At 43.1% G+C, this 15,213-nt stretch overlaps 1 long non-coding RNA gene across 1 annotated transcript; it reads left to right on the top strand.

The window, feature by feature from the left end:
• Positions 1–251: 251 nt before the first annotated feature.
• LOC108792254 lies at positions 252–9,223 on the top strand. Its single transcript, XR_001941553.1, has 3 exons — positions 252–407; positions 1,490–1,740; positions 8,951–9,223. It is a non-coding gene; the product is annotated as an uncharacterized LOC108792254 (long non-coding RNA).
• Positions 9,224–15,213: the final 5,990 nt, after the last annotated feature.

The raw sequence follows: 15,213 nt of genomic DNA, 5'->3' as shown, positions 1-15,213 counted from the left end.
TTCTTTGCAATCCCCTGAGGTCCAGTCAGGCCAAAAACAAGATCATGTGGCATCCAATGTAGAATCCAGATCATTGCAATCCCCTGAGGTCCACTTAGGCCAAAAACAAGAACCTGTGGCATCCAATGTAGAATCCAGATCTTTGCAATCCCCTGAGGTCCAAACAGACCAAAAACAAGAACCTGTGGCATCCAATGTAGAATCCAGTTCTTTGCAATCCCCTGAGGTCCTGACAGACCAAAAACAAGAACCTCTGGCATCCAATGTAGAATCTAGTTCTTTGCAATCCCCTGAGGTCCACTTAGGCCAAAAACAAGAACCTGTTAAAGAGTCATCAGGAGGTGAGCCATTGCCAGGTGCCCCAGTACTTTCTCAAGAGAGAGATCCTGGCAGCAACAAAAATCAAGGTAAGCATCTCCCTTCATTTCATATTTTGGCTATTTAAGTTATGTGTAGATATGTTCTGCTATATTTAGTTGTAATTGCCATGAGCTGATGTTTTGTGGGTAGTAAGGGGCCACATTTATAAGTTTCATTAGTACTAATTTTGCTTAAATAAAACCAACACCAAAGTTCAGTAAAATGATGTCTACCACTAAAGTTGCTTGTAAATACACAGCCCCAGAGGATAGATCATAACCTGCAGTGCTGAGTAATCTCTTATGAATGACAACGCTGGTCTCCAGAGGGGCCCCTGATGCCCGAGACCAGTGCTGTCTCTTAAAACTCAATGTCCTTGCTAGCAGCATGGTCAGACAGAGGTGGTAAACACTCCAATCACACTACTTGGCAATGGCAGGATGGATTTGAATGGGACCAAGTGCTATAATATGCATTTGGTCCCCTAGTAGATGAAATATACATTTTTGCAAGACTTCTTCTAATGCAACCAACATAAGCTGCAACATATTACATTTTTGGTTTGGGGTTTAGATGCACTTTAACAGTGTTGCTTGGTTGGATAAATAAAGATTAATCCTGGGGCAAATGCTGTTCAAAGTTCCATTCCTTCCTGTCCCCCACACCTGTCATGTGACCATTGCTAAAGGGGAATATCAGCCAATTTCAACTCTGACCCTCCCCTACAGCATAGATTACATGTCCCTATTCTTTAGGATATGTGTGCACAAGAGAAGGGAGCCTGGAGCAGCGTTTTCTCCAGAAAAGGCATTTCAGCCACTCTGTTACTCTTCATCTATCCCTTTAAGCAAGACTGTTAGCATTCATGTTAATGTTTGAATATAGTTTAACTGTAACTAAGGATATTATTGTAATTATACATGACAAGCAGGAGCAATTTTATAAATCAAATTGTGTCTCTTCCTTTAAAAGCATTTAATAAACAGTCTGATGCATCTCTTTAATTTCTAATCTGTATAAGTTAAATGATTGCTTCCAGTAGAGTGGGCCTTTTATGTTTTCTAATATTGATTTTCTTATCCTATTAATCTTAGAAGATATAATCTTCTCTCCATTGTGTTCTCTGTAGGTGGGAGAGTGGAAGAGATTTCAGCAGTCCCAGCAGAGACCTCTTTGGCTGTAGAAGAGGCATCTTCAGTCCAAGAACAGAGCTCTCCAGTCCAAGAACAGAGCTCTCCAGTCCAAGAACAGAGCTCTCCAGTCCAAGAACAGACCTCCCCATCCACAGAAGAGGCTCTGCCAGTGAAAGACGAGACCACCCCACCGGCCGAAGACCTAGAGGGAACCATAAAAGCAGTGCACATTGCTGACTTTGAGACGGTTTGTTTCAGAAAGATCACACGCTGAATCATGGGCTGTGCATGTCTCCTCTCTCCATCCTTCCATCGTCTCTCTCTCTCATATTAACATTCTGCAACTGTCACTTTCCATACTGCTGAACTGCTGCCGGTGTCACACTAATACACTGCTGCTGTCTGTCTGCATGGCTGCTTTATACAGATTTGGACTGGGGCAGGGGACTGAGTGATATTTACTGATTCAATATCAGTAATGTAATATATTTCACACGCTGTAAGTGGCTTTCCATTTTTTTTTTCAATCAACTGGAAAGCCCTTTTTTATTATTTATTTTATCAGGATTGTATTGTATTATGACTGGAAGGCGGACTGTGCATCATTTCGGGATCTATTTATTTTTGTAAGATGCAGTGCATTAAACCAGTCTGAGTCAGTCTGGTAGGAAGTGAGGGTGACTGTTCTTTAGATGCATACAGAATGGAATTCCATTTATCACAAAATTGTCACATTAAAGGGCTCCATGAAGATGGACATGCAGCTGACCTAACAGCGGTGCATTCCCTGATCCTCATGGAATTTGTAGGGCTGTGCTCTGAGCTATTGAAGAAGGGCTACCCACCCCCTGTATGCACTGATGACTGATGCCATCTCCCAGGATCAACAGCCACCAAACCCGTAACAGAGACTTGCAAGATCACTTGGTTTGGCAGTGGCCTGTACCCCTCACACCCACTCCTCTTGAACTGATACTCCACCATTAACCCTAACTGGACTGATGACTACCTTGAAAACCTCCACAGACTGAAAGAGACTTACACCCTTCTAGAAGGATTCCTAAACACCCTTCCCACCCTCTTTTCCTCCCAGAAAGGTGACCTGCTGGACTGACAGCCACCTGACATGATAATAGGTCTGTTTTTCCAAGGAAGAGTGCGCCATAACAGTGACATAATGGGTCAGCTCTTCCTAGGACTAGACCAGAGTGTAATTATGACATTGTGATGTGATAATGGATCAGTCCCTTCTAGGACCAGAGTGTAATAACAGTGAAATGATAATAGTTCAGTCCTTCCTAGGACCAGAGTGCAATAAAGACAGTGACATGATAAAGGGTCAGTCCCTTCTAGGACCACAGTGCAATAATGACCATGACATGACAAAGGGGTCAGTTCCTCCTGAGATCAGAAAAGAATAATAATAACAGTGGCAAGATAATGGGCCAATCCCTTCTAGGAGCAGAGTGCAATAATGACAGTGACATGATAATAGGCCAGTCCCTCCTAGGACCAAAGTGCAATAACGACAGTGGCATGATAATGGGCAGTCCCTCCTAGGATCAGAATATAATCATAACAGTAAGATGATAATGGGTCAGTCCCTCCTAGGACCAGTGTGTAATGATGATATTTTCATGATAATGGGCCAGTTCCTTTTAGAACCAGACAGTTGCTTTAAAATATCCATCATTTCGAGGACAGTGTTATATTGACGATGATGAAATGTTAATGATTTGGTCCCATTTGGGAGTAGTATATGAGCAGTGTTACATAGTTAAATGACATTTATAATAATATTTTAAGAATATAAGCAGTCTGTTGAATAGTAAGTCCTCCACAAAATGATAAATCATACTTGAGTGGATGCTGGTGGGTTGGCACTAGTGTGCCTAGTGTAGGGTGCAACTAAGTTCATCATAGCCAAGATCCCACTTCAACAGTGTTTAAGTCAGATAAGGAACAAGCAGACAATCTGCAATGTCAGCCTAAAGTACAGGTACAGTATAAATAATATTAAATACCATGTACAGGTTTTCACACTCTGCTATCAATTATACCTCAAGACAGGACTCAGATGCAGCACAAAGCCCCTGCTGGGCTTTCTCTGCTGTGCCGTGCTGCATATTTACCACCTGCAGCCTACAAACCCAATAGAGATGAATATGAGGGACTCGGCTCTTCTGCTCATCCCTGTAGAACTGTTAGCTTCACCCTTGCTGCAATGATAGGGGAATGGTTATAAACACTGCCCGGCACATTAGAAAGAGCCTGTGCTGCATATGAGGTCTGTCTTAGAGTACAATAGATTGCAGGGGGCACGGGGGAACTGGTACAAACATTTTAGTATAAAAGCACACCTATACTTTAAAGTGGGACTCCCCCCCCCAATGCTCCCCCTTACTTTTTGTGCTGGGTTATCTAGAAAAATCATACTCACATGTCCATTGATCTAGTGGTGTTCTGTAGGGATCCACCTCTCCACTTTTGTTCTTGTCCACTCTCCTGTCCTTGCAGCCGGCCCTTTGATGATGTGCATAGTCCACAGTGCATCATCAGGGGGCCCATGGCAAGAGCCAGGAAGAGATAGCACCACTGTAGAGTACCCTGAGGCCTCTTGTGATGTGTAATGTGTGTATCCCAGGAGGCTACGGGCAATGAATAGTCATTTTCGCCCAGTCAAAAATGCAAGAAGTGCACAGAGGGTTCCCTGAAAAAGGTTATTTAAAAGAAAAAATAATCATAAATATCTAATTGTTGGGGGGAGGGCGTAAGAGTGGAATGATAGAAAACGAAGGTGGGGAGAGTGAAGGTCCACTTTAAATACTGATATATATATATAGTTTCTGCCCGGCCTTCTTGAAAAGTGGAAGAAATGTATGTACAGCAAGTTGGCCAGTGAGTGCTTCAGATGTATACTTCTATATAGATCTCTAAAGTCAACCAATTGTCTACTTTTTTCTAGTTATTAGCTCATCTGTCATTTTTATGAGGCGGAACTGGTGAACTGCATCAGGCCAAGTAATTCACTGGCATGTTCATGTAAACATCAAAAGCAATTTAGATGGATGACAATACGCAAGTACAGTTTTAAAAGATTCACTGGGACTGTGGTAATTACTGTCAATAAATAATGTAGTACTTCTATGACTGAAGCACAGTGCAGCATTATTACATAACTGTTTTTGTATGCTCAGACATCCTAACCTGCAAAACCTTATTTCAGGGAGGTGCCCTTCTCATTTCAGGGAGGTGCTCTTTCTGTTTTGAGAGTAGTCCCACTGCAAGGGTTAAGAAACATTTTACCTGGAGTTCTGCTTTAAAGAAGAGTTCACTTCCCCCTCCTCATTTATGCCCCCCCCCCCCCAAAAAAAAAAAAACAACAACAAAGCCAGCAGTCCAGCATTATTGGGATCCAATGCTTTGCTGCTTTTATACCCGGTACCGTGTCATCATCTTCTTGTACCTTCCAGGTCTTTTCCAGATAGCTGGCCTCCTGATGCTATTCCTTGGTACATGCACAGTAGAGTACCCTGAGACCTCCTAGGAAATGTGATATGGATATCCCAGGACGTTGCAGGAAGCTGCATATGTCAAATTTGTTATGCTGATCCAAAGACTTTAATACTAGCTACTAATAGCATCTCTTATATCTGAAATCAGATGAGGAATTTCGACTCTCCTTTGACTTTACTACCTGCATGCTTGTTCCAAAGCAGTGACTTGGAATACACCAAGGAAATTGCTTTATAAGAAGAGGATGTCAGCAATAGCATCCTTTTTGTATTTTGCTCAGTACAGTTTTCCTTTAATCTGAAGAAGCTCAGGGGAAAGGCACTTTATCTCATTAGTGAACTGCTGCAACTCCAAGCACATTTCCTTTAAATCCCTTTTGCCTTGAGTACCTATTTGCGTGATACACAATGATTCATTTCTGGCTGCGACAGATATCTCCATGGCAACTAAGTAATATGCCCTGAAAACCAGAGAATTGTCCTCCTACTTGACGGCCAGTTTGTAGACAAAACTGTCTGTCTGTGATTATGGATCACATCAACGGCCTTGGGGCTGGAAACCCAGAGGATGGAAAACTGGAAGAAAACCGAAGATGTTGCCCATAACGACTAATTAGAAATTGTATTTTATTTTTTGAACTAAATCAAAACTAAAACCTTAATTTCTAATTTCCTCCCAGGCCCTCTGCCGCCTGCCATGGTTCTTGTAAAGGGCATCGCTGAGGTCATAGAGGTTCTCATAATGGCCATCATTGGTTCTTGTGGGCCCTCACCCTGTAGATGAAAGTCTCAGCATCCAGCATGGACATTTCTGAATCCTCCCTTTTGGTTACAAGGTTGAGGTTGCTAATTGGGTGCAAAAAGACACAAAAAACGTGCTAAAATGCTTGTGTCGCTTGTTTTCAGGCGGTCCCATTGAAGTCTATAGCAGCGGTCGCCAAGTGGTGGTCCGCGAGAACATTTTGGTGGTCCCCGGGCCCCTCTGATGCCGTGCAGGCTGGGCCGTCATTGAAGCGGCATGGATGCTCCGGGGCTGCCTCTCACTGACTCAAGCAGCGGCTGTCACAAGGAATGCGCAGCTCTCAGTACAGTGCAAGCTCTGCAGGAGGCGGGGCATCTGGTCAGTACCCGGACTGAGCAGGATGCGGGACATAGAAAAAGTGGGGAGAAGCCAGGTAATAGTGGCTCAGTGTGGGGGAAGGGGAAGCACGAGGGTGGTTGGGGGCAATGCTGGAGCTAGGGGGGCATGTGCCCCGGGCGCTGCTTTCAGGGCCAGTGGCAGGTTCGATAGGGGGAGAAACAATTAATATTATGACTGGGCCGGGCGGGCGGCATATATGAGGAAACAAAAAATATGAGAATATATATTTTACAAAATATTCGTATTAGTGGTCCGCGGGATTTAAAATTATGAATTTAGTGGTCCATGAGGTCCGAAAGGTTGGCGACCACTGGTCTATAGGGCCAAAAATGTACGATTTTGCCCCCAAAAAAGCTCATGTACTTTCTTGCATGACAAGCGGTAGCACGGCGCTTAGGTGTGAACAGGCACCATGGAATATCATGTTAGGCGTTGTTGTGCTTCCGGAAACACGTGACAAGTCGCTCATGGGTGAAAAAAAATACTGCTTGTCTCATTTTCTCTGGTCTGGAATGCATGGAAACACATAAACGCACACAAATGCACTGGACTGCACCCGTAAGCCCATTTTAGGGCCCATTCACACCCCATCCATATCTCCTGACCAGACCCATTTGAGGGCCCATTCACTAAAAAAAAATTCTGCCCCGGGCGCCCAGAACTCTGGTTACGCCACTGGGCCCATTCACATCTTTTTGGAGCCTGCGGGAGCAGGGATCAGGTAAGTAAGTAAAAGCCCGTTACACCATACACGAAAACAAGCAGTTGACCTTTGTAGAGTGGGGATAGCCCCACTGCAAGGGGAGGTTTATTTTTTTTACCTGCTGTAGAAGGAATGGTCTACCTTCTACAGTCCACTGGATGAATTCCATTGTTGACCCAATATGTATAGGAGGCAGGGATTAAATCACTCTTCTTAAAACCTTTTGTATCTGTACATCTGTAAAGCTTCTAATTCATCCAGGTCATTGTGTATCTGTTAAAATAAATCAAGGCAACTGGACTTGCTGTATTTTTCTTGAACGCGTTTCGTTGGTCATCTGACTAGCTTTCTCAATTCAGAATGACTTGTACAAAATATCTCTGGGAATAAATGTGGTGAATGTTGCTCCAATTGATAGAATCTGTTTATGATAACCAGCATGGGGTTAGAGACCTCATGGAGGTAAGGTGTTGATTGCATTTGCATGTAACACCTTTTTGTGTATAAATATACATTGTATCTGTATTTTCTCTAAGTCTCCTCGTGCATTTAGACGCCAGACTAGCATACAAAGGGTTACCTACTGGGCATGGGATGATATTTCCACATTGCACATAATTTATGATTTTTCCCAGTTTCTTAAAAGCTGTTCAGTGGGAGGCCGGCATCAATATTGCATGAGCTTTCCTTTATCATTCAGTGTTTTATGGTGCATTAAGGTACTTTCCATGTAGCTGCGTGATCTTCTCTGCTCACTGAGTGCGGTGGTGGCAGCACTAACAAAGTACAATGCATGCTTCTCTGGATGTTTCTCTGGACATGACTAATGTACACAGTAAATATTGCGTGAAATTACAGAGAGGAATTCAAATGCAAGCTTAGTCTTCTTTCAAGTATGGTGCGGGAAGACATCACTGTGAAATCATCAGCTTCGTATAGGGGTCACTGCCTGTTTTGTTCCACTATTCCTGTACGGGCGTTCAATATTCTTTGGGGGAGATTTGCAAAACATCACCGAATGCCATGCAAACTTCTAAATTCACTGATAACATTTATATAAGGGAGCTTTTTTTATTTGTATTTTTGTCCAGTACATAAATTTACACAGCCCTGCCATGTCTTTCTCTGTTGATGTCAGATAACTGATTCCGCTATAGACAAATCGCCAGTTGCAGGAACGCTAAGGAGGGTGTCTTTGTGTCCCTGTGGAATTGCTCCTCTGTAGCCAGATGCAGCAAGATGTCTGCAAAATTTCAATCCCTACCAATTGAAGGAGATTCCATAATTCCATAAGGCTAAGAAACAGGCAGCCTCTTATTGATTCTGCAACTGGACATTTCGACAAATAACAGTGGCAGGATCACTATCAGCAAGGTCGCCCGTCTAACATCAGCTTTACTGTTATGAACCGCAGAAGGAATACAGTGGTGCCCCCTTTCCACCCCCAGCCTGCTGACTGGATATAGAATGAGCAGCAGCAGATCAATGAGGTCATCTCTCTACTCCCTCCTCCTATCAGCATGTCCCTTGTCAGCACATTTGCACGCAGTGATTGGCTCCCAGACCTGGCCTTGCTTCTCACAGTCTGAGTGTTGCTGTATAGGGGATTGCAAGATGGTATATATGAAGACAAGTTCAGGCATTTATACTAGCTGCTTTAAAAATATAGGAAATGGTTTGTTAAGGAATACAGTGGCATTAATTTGTGTTTTTATATCTGCCTTGAGTTCTGCTTTAACAATTTTTTTTATATAGACCTAGAATATATGATTGTGATGGCGGCATGGGTATTGTAATGCTTGGGCACAACTACAAAAATGTATTGTGCGCGAGAATTGCAGTCAATCTGCTCGGTGTGCCCAAGTGGACATGCTGAAAAATGAAATTACAGTTGTTCATGGAATAGCATGCTGTCTATGTGAACAACTATAAATGATTATTATTTTTACAATTCACTCACAGCTAAAGCCATCAGTGGTTAAAACGTTAGATTTGCAGTTAGCGGTGGGCTTGAACAGCATTATTTAGTACATTAGTCCTAATGATGGTAAAAGAAAACATTGACACATCTTTTTTTTGTTTCCCTTTTCTGTAGCAGAGTCTGGAGATGTCACAGTCATCCTGATCACCTTGACCACTTGTCTTCAGCGGACGTTTCTCTCTGTACGGAAGACATACAACAAGCTTGAACAATGTTCCATTACGCTACAGTGTTACCTGCTTCAGATCTCCTGCTTGTCCATATTATCGGTGGTCATTCAAGGGGACATTTCCTCTTGCAGTTTGGATCTGATACAACTGCATCTTTGCACTACAAATATTCTGCCCTGCCTTGCAAGGACACAGCATCTGTTAATACGGAGGACAGTTCATCTTGAAGAAACAGGCCAGTTATGCGGAAGGGATATGTTGCTATAAAAGGGGAAGTTCTTCCAAATGGGATATTTCAGTTTTTGGTGGATGTTGGCACATTAAATCACCCACTGGCTGCCTTTACCGGTTGCTGACATTGATGGCAAGACTTGTGCACAGTTTTGATAAAGTGCACAACACACTTCCACATTAGGGCACACGTAACTTAAAAGAGGACTATGGGGTAACCTTTTCCCCCCGTGGTTCTCTTTAGGGTCACGGGAGGACATATACTAATGTCCTCCCGTGACCCAAAACTCAGTATATAGCAGGCTGTTGCTCGCTATATGCTGAGAGCGCTGCAGCCAGGATGGATCCCAACAATACTGGCCAGATCCACCCAGCTTGCTTATTGACATCGGGCTCTGCCTATCTAGAGGCAGAGCCAGCTATGCCCGCCCTCTCCCTCGTCTGTCACTCCAGTCAGGGCTGAGGGGAAACCCTGCCGCGAGAGGTAACTGAAGGTCACTGCTCTGCAGGGAGATGATCTGGAAGTCAGCGATTGGCAATATGATGTTCACTGACTTCCCGATCAATAGAGCCGACCTGTGACAGCTTCTTTGGTCACAGGTCGGCATGAATTATGAGGATGAGTGTTTTTCACTCACCCCATGGTTCTCCTTGAACTGTGCCCTTCCCTAGCACTGCCAGCATGATCTTTTATCCCCCTGCTCTGTCCCCCACCACCGCCAACACTGCCTTTGTCACTTCCAGGCTCCCAGCCTTCCTCTTCCCTCACTGATGATGCAACTCCTGCACATGCACACAGGAGTTACATCCTCCCTGACATTAGGCAATGTGTACACTGCATGGGTAATGCACCATACAGTGTACAAAAAAATTAAACATTGTTGGGGGAGAGAGGAAGAATTTGTTGGCAGAAGAGACTTTGCATGTCCCTTCTGCTAAAAATCCCTACTTCCCAGCAATTTTTATTCTTGCCATTTTTATTCAGCTTTAAGTGATACTATGGGGGCAGGACAAAAGCTGGAAGCAATGCACAAAGAAGGAGGCACATAAAAAAAGCTCATACACTGGTATAATACATTGCGGTGTGCTTTTGTAGGAGCCTCTGTGCCTCCACCTCCTATGGAGTGTTTGTTGTGGTGAGACAGATACAGTGACTGCATCAGTGATCGAGCACATGGGGGTCTATTCATTAAAAATTTGCATAGCTTATTCATCCAGCGAAACTTTATTGTACATGTGAGAACTGTACAAAAATAAATGTTCTTAGTGTAATTTTTCTTCTGGTCAAACTTTCTTTAAAATGTTCAATCATACATTACAAAGTGAAATACCACATTGTGGCCACTAGATGGATACATTGTATCTCATGTATTTCTTCCCTCTGATCCTCAGCTCCATCTAGTGGCCATAATGTGGTATTTCACTCTGTTCTGTACGAATGAACATTTTGAAGAACATTCAACCAGAAGAGAAAAAACTTTAAGAACATTCATGTTTGCCCCATTCTCACTGGCTAAATCACAAAAAAAATAAGTGCACATGTGGATTTGCGGGAGAAAACAACTATGCTAATTTTTTATAAATAGACCCTACGGATTGCCAAAGTATAAAAGATCCAGGTTAGAAGCACAAGCTCCTCTTTTAGTGGCAGATCTAGAAAGATATAAACAGACAATGGAGGATTTAATGCAGTAACATCCACTTATAACTGAAATACGAGGTGGACATTATGGTGCTATCTGGTTGTACAATCTCCTTTTAGATATAACACAAATCTTTATAGGGTGAGAAGCCTTTGTTTATGTAAGCCTTCCAGCCTACAGAACAATCTATTGCTGGCTTTAGATCAGGGGTGAGCAAACTCCAGCCTTCCAGCTGTTGTGGAACTACAAATCCCATGAGGCATTGCAAGATTCTCACAGCCACAGGCCTGACTCCCAAAGACAGATACATGGTAAGATTTGTAGTTTCGCCACAGGTGGAGGGCTGGAGTTTGCCCACCTCTGCCTCATTGATCCGATGATTTGATACAATTATTGATTCTGATCAAAACAATCCTTTTTATTACAGTTTTGATCGCTTTCCCACCAGTTTTGCAGTATTGAAGATTTAAAGAAGAACTCCAGGTATGGAAAAAGTGAACCCTTGCAGTGGGTCTACCCCCCACACTGCAAGGGTTAACTGCCTGTGTTTCTCTAGGGGCTGGAAAAAAGAAAATACACTCACCTGATCCTCGGTCCTGCAGTAGTCAGCGCTCGCCTCTCTCCCCTTTTACTCCGGTTCTGGAATAAAGTCCCTTGCATCCTCACATCTAATGCAGGTGAATGGACTGTATTAGACATAATGAGGTCAGCGGTTCTTAGACCACTGGGGGAGAAGAGGCAGCGGGAACTGGTCTAGCAGCCAGGCAGAATCAAGGATCAGGTGAGTATGTTTTTTTTATTTGAGCCCCTAAAGAAAAATGAGCATTTACCCCTTGGGGGTAACCCAATTGCAAGGGTTAACGTTTTACTTTGCTGGAGTTCCTCTTTAAGCAATCAGATGGGCTGAAAAATAAGATTTTTTTTTAGAATAGTTTTCTACAGACAGGCTGTAGTGGGTGGAGCCTGCTGGGTCCCTCCCACAGCTCTGCTCGCAGCACAGGGTATATACAGCGCAGTGATGATGTCACTGCTTCGTTCACAAGGTAATATTGGTTTGCAAAATCACACAAGGTGGATTCATATTCTTTGCAGCTATTGGGAAATATATTTCAATTTAAAGTTTTCTGTCTGGACTTCAGCTTTAAACAAAAAAATATTGTTCCATGTATGGCTAGCATGAAGGGGATTGTACGATCAGGTTGTAACATGTGCTGCCAGCTGTAAACCCAAGTCTGAGAAACTCATGGACAAGCAGTATTAGAGATTCCCAATTCAAATGCATCTTGTGTGCCGTATAAGGTTCTGTGTCCACTAGCAGCCCTGATGGGAAGACTTAAAGGGACGGTGTGTCAAATGAGGAGGTTTTTCACACAGCAATCAGCTAATTGTTGTATCTTCTTTCTCCCACCTAGATCATCAAACTCTAAATCTATGGCTACCCCAACCCCTTTACATTTTAATAAGACTTGCCCCATCCAGTTCCTGTAAGGACCTGTTTACAGAGAGGAGTACAACGCAATCACTTTAGCTTTTGTTTTTATTGTGCGCTAAATACTGACAGCTGGATTGGTCGCTATGGGCCACGAGGATATTTTCTTCTCCCTTTTATAAGTATGAGAAAATACTGGAAGCTTTACTGCAGGGGTGGGCAACTACGGCCCTCTAGCTGTAGTGGAACTACAAGTCCCACGAGGCATTGCAAGACGGAGAGTTACACGCATGACTTCCAGAGCCAGAGTCATGTTAGGATTTGTAGATCTGGAGGACCGGAGTTGCCCACACCTGCTTTACCGTGAACCTGTGCTTTGTCCATGTGGGTGAAGTACCAAGTCCCCTTCCTGCTGTTTATATTTACCTTTCCTTTGCGCCTCCTCTGCTTTGTAAAAGCCCCAAGTCGCTCTGATTGGAGCTTACACCCAGCTAAGGACTCCGCCCCCATCCCACGTGACACTGCTCTGGCTTGCTTATAGTCCGCTTTGTGCTGCATTGTGGTGGGAGGGGAGAGTTCCATGCTCCAGGCAAAGACTGAAAGCTGAGTGTTAACAGTGGTGGGGAAAGCAGTCATTTGAGTGAACCTAGTCATTTGCCGTGCATGGACACAGTAAAGGTTCACTTTAAAGAGGATCAATTTTGTTTTTAAGGTATTGTTGAAAAGTAAGACCTGTCCTATTTATAGTGATGTGTAGTGTGTACTGTATCCATCTTCTTTTTGAGGGATTTCTTTTCATAGGGGACAAGATTTTTTTTGAGTAGTGTGTACTGTACTTCTACTTTATTCTAAGCCTACAATAATTCATCCTAGTATGTTTCAGGGTTCTGGGCACCAATTTAACCCACCCTAGAAATACTGGAGCATTAGAGGGAGGTTACACAGCACATAATCATGTGACAAGAGACTGCTGTCCTCCCTAGTTACAGTGTGAACAACCTGATTCATTTGGTTTCAAGGGATCATATCAGACTCAAGTGGCGCAAACTGTGACCTGTTTGACTTCACAGAAATGTACAGCTGAGTTCTAGATTTTACAAGGTGTACAGAGAATACAGGACAATGCAAAAGTCATTGATGAATGCTCAACCAAAGGAAAATAGCAATGTTGCACATACAGTCAGTAGTATCCATTCAGGTACTTTATTTTATTATGCCTACACTACAGAAATGTCACAAAGCAAACCAATGAACAGCCTTGATACTTGATCCCTGTTATTTATTGTGTGCATTTTGCAGAATTCTCCCTTATAACTAAAGGTCTCCACTATACTGCAGATATTGTTCCAGAAAGTTGCCTCTTGAAACAAATACATATCATAATTGTTTTTTTCTTGTGAACGTGGGCTCATTTAACCAAAATGTAGGGTTGACATATAACAAACTGGCCCACACGTGCTGCGGGAAAAATAATCCATGTCATGTAAGTATATTTTACAAACATTCTCCACATGAGGTTTTCTTACGGATCTTGCATTTTGGTGCAAAGTCTGCTTTAAAGATGAACCACAGGAAATTTAAAAATTAACCCTTGCAGTGTGGCTACCCTCTAACTGCAAGGATTGAGTGCTTGTTTTGGTCTAGGGGCTAAAAAAAAGAAAATATATTCATCTGATCTTCAGTTCCACTTGACTGCTAGACTGGTCCCTGCAGCCTCTTCTCCCCCAGGCTCCGGAGGTCTAAGGACCCTTGCCGTCATCATGTCTAATGCAGCTGCATTAGACGTGAGGACGCTGAGGGACATATCACAGCCAGATCGGAGGGTGAGAAAGGTGACCTCTCACCTTCACAGAAACAAGGTTCAGGTGAGCATATCTTCTGTATTTTTGGCCCCTAGACCAAAATGAGCAGTTAACCCTTGCAGTGCGGGGTAGCCCACTTCAAAGGTTCTTCTTTAAGGAGCTACTGAAAACCTACCTTCCTACCTTTTTTAACTACCTAAAAAAAAAAAGGTAATAAAAGCGCTGTTATTTTTAGGCACACTGACCAACCGGATTCTATGAATTTGCCCGGTATTAGTAATAAAATATGAAGAAAGTCATTTTATCCGATTTACAGTATTTTCCACTGTGGCCAAAATCCAGCAAGAAACCACTTCTTCACTGCTTACATTTTACTATAGCAATGGAACAATTGTGCTCTAATTATTCATTATTTGTATTTATTTTATATTTATTTTTTAGTAGTGTGCGTTCTTCCTTAAAGGGTTATTAAACCCTTCACAAAAAACCTTTTGAAACAGGTTTAAACTTACCTGTGTCTTTGCTGCGCGCTCCCGTCCGAACATCTGAAGAGTCTCGGGCGGCCGCAAAGGATGTTGGGGCAGGCGCATGCGCAGTTCAGATTTTTGGCCGGGAGACGAGGAGAGACACAAGGTAAGTCTATGGAGCAGCGTGCACCCGCACAGACACCGTGGGACAGCAGAGAAGAGGAGGATAGAAGTCAGCGCTGGATCGGAGACCCGCACCAGCGCTGGATGAACTTCTGAAAACGACAGTAAGGAAGAAGATGATCGGATTAATAGGCATGATTTGAGGTAAGTACTTACACTAACATTAGGGGGAGGGGAAACAATATCCCTAAATGTCACTTTAAGTACACAATTCGGCTAGAATTTGTCATGCATCGGTTGGTATTCCACTGAGTATGCTGGCTCTTGTATTCAGCAGGAGCTGCTACAGCCTTGTTTGGCTGCAAATCTATATAACATATAAACTCATGGGTGGCCTTATTGAATAAAACATTCTTATTCTTAAAGTAGACTTAACACAATATTTTCTTATGTCCAGTGCATGAGTGTCATGTAACATTTGAGTGTAACATATACAGGTATTTATTATTTATCAC

Source organism: Nanorana parkeri, unplaced genomic scaffold (genome assembly GCF_000935625.1).
Source record: "Nanorana parkeri isolate BGI_ZX_2015 unplaced genomic scaffold, ASM93562v1 scaffold620, whole genome shotgun sequence".
Classification (NCBI taxonomy): Eukaryota; Metazoa; Chordata; class Amphibia; order Anura; family Dicroglossidae; genus Nanorana; species Nanorana parkeri.
This window is presented reverse-complemented; position numbering and strand designations above follow the sequence as displayed.